The following is a 6,792-nucleotide window of genomic DNA, read 5'->3' as shown; positions in this document are numbered from 1 at the left end:
ACCTTGCCACAACCACTTGGGAGAGGGTCTACACCTCAGGAAAACTGTCTCCGTGGGAAGCCGGCTTTTTGCAAAGGGGTCTCAGGGCCGTGGGCCTCGGCTGTCCCTCCGGCTCCCCAAAGCACAGGGACGAGGTGAGGGGCTTAGACCATGCCTGGGCAATGTTGTTTCTTACACCTGGGTGTGTGGCATTTTGTTGAGCTGGCTACCCCCACTTGGGATAGGTGTTCCACAGCAAGCACCTATTGTTCGTCGGAAGCCGGTTTTGCCCCAGGGGTCTCCGGGCTGTGTTCGTTGGGCTTGAACTCCTGCTAGCAAAACCGCCGGGTTGAGGGAAGGGTTCAGACTGTGCCTGGGCCCTGTGGTCTCTTCCAGGTCTGTATGGCATTTCCTTCCCCTTGCCACAGGCACCTGGGAGCATGTCTGCATGTGGAGAAAGACTTTCCCGTGGGAAGCCGGTTTTTGTCAAACGGGTCCCAGTGCTCTGCTCCTCTCTTTTCACTCCTGCTGCCAGAAGCCCAGGGAGGATGGGAGGGCTTAGAACATGGCTGGGGACTGTGGTTTCTTCCAGAGAAGTGGAGGGCATTGGCTTTACCTTGCCACAACCACTTGTGATTGGGTCTGCACCTCAGGAAAACTGTTTCCGTGGGAAGCCGGCTTTTTGCAAAGGGGTCTCAGGGCCGTGGGCCTCGGGTGTCCCTCCGGCTCCCCAAAGCACAGGGACGAGGTGAGGGGCTTAGACCATGCCTGGGCAATGTTGTTTCTTACACCTGGGTGTGCGCATTTTGTTGAGCTGGCTACCCCCTCTTGGGATAGGTGTTTCACAGCAAGCACCTATTGTTCGTCGGAAGCCGTTTTTGCCCCAGGGGTCTCCGGGCTGTGTTCCTTGGGCTTGAACTCCTGCTAGCAAAACCGCCGGGTTGAGGGAAGGGTTCAGACTGTGCCTGGGCCCTGTGGTCTCTTCCAGGTCAGTGTATGGCATTTCCTTCCCCTTGCCCCAGGCACCTGGGAGCATGTCTGCACGTGGAGAAAAACTTTCCCGTGGGAAGCCGGTTTTTGTCAAACGGGTCCCAGTGCTCTGCTCCTCTCTTTTCACTCCTGCTGCCAGAAGCCCAGGGAGGATGGGACGTCTTAGAACGTGGCTGGGCACTGTGGTTTCTTCCAGAGAAGTGGAGGGCATTGGCTTTACCTTGCCACAACCACTTGGGATAGGGTCTGCACCTCAGGAAAACTGTTTCCATGGGAAGCCGGCTTTTTGCAAAGGGGTCTCAGGGCCGTGGGCCTCGGGTGTCCCTCCGGCTCCCCAAAGCACAGGGACGAGGTGAGGGGCTTAGACCATGCCTGGACAATGTTGTTTCTTACACCTGGGTGTGTGGCATTTTGTTGAGCTGGCTACCCCCACTTGGGATAGGTGTTCCACAGCAAGCACCTATTGTTCGTCGGAAGCCGTTTTTGCCCCAGGGGTCTCCGGGCTGTGTTCGTTGGGCTTGAACTCCTGCTAGCAAAACCGCCGGGTTGAGGGAAGGGTTCAGACTGTGCCTGGGCCCTGTGGTCTCTTCCAGGTCAGTGTACGGCATTTCCTTCCCCTTGCCACAGGCACCTGGGAGCATGTCTACACGTGGAGAAAGACTTTCCCGTGGGAAGCCGGTTTTTGTCAAACGGGTCCCAGTGCTCTGCTCCTCTCTTTTCACTCCTGCTGCCAGAAGCCCAGGGAGGATGGGAGGTCTTAGAACATGGCTGGGCACTGTGGTTTCTTCCAGAGAAGTGGAGGGCATTGGCTTTACCTTGCCACAACCACTTGGGATATGGTCTGCACCTCAGGAAAACTGTTTCCTTGGGAAGCCGGCTTTTTGCAAAGGGGTCTCAGGGCCGTGGGCCTCGGGTGTCCCTCCGGCTCCCCAAAGCACAGGGACGAGGTGAGGAGCTTAGACCATGCCTGGGCAATGTTGTTTCTTACACCTGGGTGTGTGGTATTTTGTTGAGCTGGCTACCCCCACTTGGGATAGGTGTTCCACAGCAAGCACCTATTGTTCGTCGGAAGCCGTTTTTGCCCAGGGGTCTCCGGGCTGTGTTCGTTGGGCTTGAACTCCTGCTAGCAAAACCGCCGGGTTGAGGGAAGGGTTCAGTCTGTGCCTGGGCCCTGTGGTCTCTTCCAAGTCAGTGTATGGCATTTCCTTCCCCTTGCCACAGGCACCTGGGAGCATGTCTGCATGTGGAGAAAGACTTTCCCGTGGGAAGCCGGTTTTTGTCAAACGGGTCCCAGTGCTCTGCTCCTCTCTTTTCACTCCTGCTGCCAGAAGCCCAGGGAGGATGGGAGGGCTTAGAACATGGCTGGGCACTGTGTTTTCTTCCAGAGAAATGGAGGGCATTTGCTTTACCTTGCCACAACCACTTGTGAGAGAGTCTGCACCTCAGGAAAACTCTTACCATGGGAAGCCGGCTTTTTGCAAAGCAGTCTCAGGGCCGTGGGCCTCGGCAGTCCCTCCAGCTCCCCAAAGCACAGGGACGAGGTGAGGGGCTTAGACCATGCCTGGACAATGTTGTTTCTTACACCTGGGTGTGTGGCATTTTGTTGAGCTGGCTACCCCCAGTTGGGATAGGTTTTCCACAGCAAGCACCTATTGTTCGTCGGAAGCCGTTTTTGCCCCAGGGGTCTGCGGGCTGTGTTCGTTGGGCTTGAACTCCTGCTAGCAAAACCGCCGGGTTGAGGGAAGGGTTCAGACTGTGCCTGGGCCCTGCGGTCTCTTCCAGGTCAGTGTATGGCATTTCCTTCCCCTTGCCACAGGCACCTGGGAGCATGTCTGCACGTGGAGAAAGACTTTCCCGTGGGAAGCCGGTTTTTGTCAAACGGGTCCCAGTGCTCTACTCCTCTCTTTTCACTCCTGGTGCCAGAAGCCCAGGGAGGATGGGAGGGCTTAGAACATGGCTGGGGACTGTGGTTTCTTCCAGAGAAGTGGAGGGCATTTGCTTTACCTTGCCACAACCACTTGGGAGAGGGTCTGCACCTCAGGAAAACTGTTTCCGTGGGAAGCCGGCTTTTTGCAAAGGGGTCTCAGGGCCGTGGGGCTCGGGTGTCCCTCCGGCTCCCCAAAGCACAGGGACGAGGTGAGGGGCTTAGACCATGCCTGGGCAATATTGTTTCTTACACCTGGGTGTGTGGCATTTTGTTGAGCTGGCTACCCCCACTTGGGATAGGTGTTCCACAGCAAGCACCTATTGTTCGTCGGAAGCCGTTTTTGCCCCAGGGGTCTCCGGGCTGTGTTCGTTGGGCTTGAACTCCTGCTAGCAAAACCGCCGGGTTGACGGAAGGGTTCAGACTGTGCCTGGGCCCTGTGGTCTCTTCCAGGTCAGTGTATGGCATTTCCTTCCCCTTGCCCCAGGCACCTGGGAGCATGTCTACACGTGGAGAAAGACTTTCCCGTGGGAAGCCGGTTTTTGTCAAACGGGTCCCAGTGCTCTGCTCCTCTCTTTTCACTCCTGCTGCCAGAAGCCCAGGGAGGATGGGAGGGCTTAGAACATGCCTGGGCACTGTGGTTTCTTCCAGAGAAGTGGAGGGCATTGGCTTTACCTTGCCACAACCACTTGGGATAGGGTCTGCACCTCAAGAAAACTGTTTCCGTGGGAAGCCGGCTTTTTGCAAAGGGTTCTCAGGGCCGTGGGCCTCGGGTGTCTCTCCGGCTCCCCAAAGCACAGGGACGAGGTGAGGGGCTTAGACCATGCCTGGGCAATGTTGTTTCTTACACGTGGGTGTGTGGCATTTTGTTGAGCTGGCTACCCCCACTTGGGATAGGTGTTCCACAGCAAGCACCTATTGTTCGTCGGAAGCTGTTTTTGCCCCAGGGGTCTCCGGGCTGTGTTCGTTGGGCTTGAACTCCTGCTAGCAAAACCGCCGGGTTGAGGGAAGGGTTCAGACTGTGCCTGGGCCCTGTGGTCTCTTCCAGGTCAGTGTATGGCATTTCCTTCCCCTTGCCACAGGCACCTGGGAGCATCTCTGCACGTGGAGAAAGACTTTCCCGTGGGAAGCCGGTTTTTGTCAAACGGGTCCCAGTGCTCTGCTCCTCTCTTTTCACTCCTGCTGCCAGAAGCCCAGGGAGGATGGGAGGGCTTAGAACATGGCTGGGCACTGTTGTTTCTTCCAGAGAAGTGGAGGGCATTGGCTTTACCTTGCCACAACCATTTGGGAGAGGGTCTACACCTCAGGAAAACTGTCTCCGTGGGAAGCCGGCTTTCTGCAAAGGGGTCTCAGGGCCGTGGGCCTCGGGTGTCCCTCCGGCTCCCCAAAGCACAGGGACGAGGTGAGGGGCTTAGACCATGCCTGGGAAATGTTGTTTCTTACACCTGGGTGTGTGGCATTTTGTTGAGCTGGCTACCCCCACTTGGGATAGGTGTTCCACAGCAAGCACCTTTTGTTCGTCGGAAGCCGTTTTTGCCCCAGGGGTCTCCGGGCTGTGTTCGTTGGGCTTGAACTCCTGCTAGTAAAACCACCGGGTTGAGGGAAGGGTTCAGACTGTGCCTGGGCCCTGCGGTCTCTTCCAGGTCAGTGTATGGCATTTCCTTCCCCTTGCCACAGGCACCTGGGAGCATGTCTACACGTGGAGAAAGAGTTTCCCGTGGGAAGCCGGTTTTTGTCAAACGGGTCCCAGTGCTCTGCTCCTCTCTTTTCACTCCTGCTGCCAGAAGCCCAGGGAGGATGGGAGGGCTTAGAACATGGCTGGGCACTGTGGTTTGTTCCAGAGAAGTGGAGGGCATTGGCTTTACCTTGCCACAACCACTTGGGATAGGGTCTGCACCTCAGGAAAACTGTTTCCGTGGGAAGCCGGCTTTTTGCAAAGGGGTCTCAGGGCCGTGGGCCTCGGGTGTCCCTCTGGCTCCCCAAAGCACAGGGACGAGGTGAGGGGCTTAGACCATGCCTGGGCAATGTTGTTTCTTACACCTGGGTGTGTGGCATTTTGTTGAGCTGGCTACCCCCACTTGGGATAGGTGTTCCACAGCAAGCACCTATTGTTCCTCGGAAGCCGTTTTTGCCCCAGGGGTCTGCGGGCTGTGTTCCTTGGGGTTGAACTCCTCCTAGCAAAACCGCCGGTTGAGGGAAGGGTTCAGACTGTGCCTGGTCCCTGTGGTCTCTTCCAGGTCAGTGTGTGGCATTTCCTTCCCCTTGCCACAGGCACCTGGGAGCATGTCTGCACGTGGAGAAAGACTTTCCCGTGGGAAGCCGGTTTTTGTCAAACGGGTCCCAGTGCTCTGCTCCTCTCTTTTCACTCCTGCTGCCAGAAGCCCAGGGAGGATGGGAGGGCTTAGAACATGGCTGGGCACTGGGGTTTCTTCCAGAGAATTGGAGGGCATTGGCTTTACCTTGCCACAACCACTTGGGAGAGGGTCTACACCTCAGGAAAACTGTCTCCGTGGGAAGCCGGCTTTTTGCAAAGGGGTCTCAGGGCCGTGGGGCTCGGGTGTCCCTCCGGCTCCCCAAACCACAGGGACGAGGTGAGGGGCTTAGACCATGCCTGGGCAATGTTGTTTCTTACATCTGGGTGTGTGGCATTTTGTTGAGCTGGCTACCCCCACTTGGGATAGATGTTCCACAGCAAGCACCTATTGTTCGTCGGAAGCCGTTTTTGCCCCAGGGGTCTCCGGGCTGTGTTCGTTGGGCTTGAACTCCTGCTAGCAAAACCGCCGGGTTGAGGGAAGGGTTCAGACTGTGCCTGGGCCCTGTGGTCTCTTCCAGGTCAGTGTATGGCATTTCCTTCCCCTTGCCACAGGCACCTGGGAGCATGTCTGCACGTGGAGAAAGACTTTCCCGTGGGAAGCCGGTTTTTGTCAAACGGGTCCCAGTGCTCTGCTCCTCTCTTTTCACTCCTGCTGCCAGAAGCCCAGGGAGGATGGGAGGGCTTAGAACATGCCTGGGCACTGTGGTTTCTTCCAGAGAAGTGGAGGGCATTTGCTTTACCTTGCCACAACCACTTGGGAGAGGGTCTGCACCTCAGGAAAACTGTTTCCGTGGGAAGCCGGCTTTTTGCAAAGGGGTCTCAGGGCCGTGGGCCTCGGGTGTCCCTCCGGCTCCCCAAAGCACAGGGACGAGGTGAGGGGCTTAGACCATGCCTGGGCAATGTTGTTTCTTACACCTGGGTGTGTGGCATTTTGTTGAGCTGGCTACCCCCACTTGGGATAGGTGTTCCACAGCAAGCACCTATTGTTCCTCGGAAGCCGTTTTTGCCCCAGGGTTCTCCGGGCTGTGTTCGTTGGGCTTGAACTCCTGCTAGCAAAACCGCCGGGTTGAGGGAAGGGTTCAGACTGTGCCTGGGCCCTGTGGTCTCTTCCACGTCAGTGTATGGCATTTCCTTCCCCTTTCCACAGGCACCTGGGAGCATCTCTGCACGTGGAGAAAGACTTTTCCGTGGAAGCCGGTTTTTGTCAAACGGGTCCCAGTGCTCTGCTCCTCTCTTTTCACTCCTGCTGCCAGAAGCCCAGGGAGGATGGGAGGGCTTAGAACATGCCTGGGCACTGTGGTTTCTTCAAGAGAAGTGGAGGGCATTGGCTTTACCTTGCCACAACCACTTGGGATAGGGTCTGCACCTCAAGAAAACTGTTTCCGTGGGAAGCCGGCTTTTTGCAAAGGGGTCTCAGGGCCGTGGGCCTCGGATGTCCCTCCGGCTCCCCAAAGCACAGGGACGAGGTGAGGGGCTTAGACCATGCCTGGGCAATGTTGTTTCTTACACCTGGGTGTGTGGCATTTTGTTGAGCTGGCTACCCCCACTTGGGATAGGTGTTCCACAGCAAGCACCTATTGTTCCT

The sequence above is a fragment of the Ursus americanus genome, unplaced genomic scaffold, assembly GCF_024610735.1.
Source record: "Ursus americanus isolate L20-20 unplaced genomic scaffold, mUrsAme1.1.p SCAF_142, whole genome shotgun sequence".
Taxonomy (NCBI): domain Eukaryota; kingdom Metazoa; phylum Chordata; class Mammalia; order Carnivora; family Ursidae; genus Ursus; species Ursus americanus.
This window is presented reverse-complemented; position numbering follows the sequence as displayed.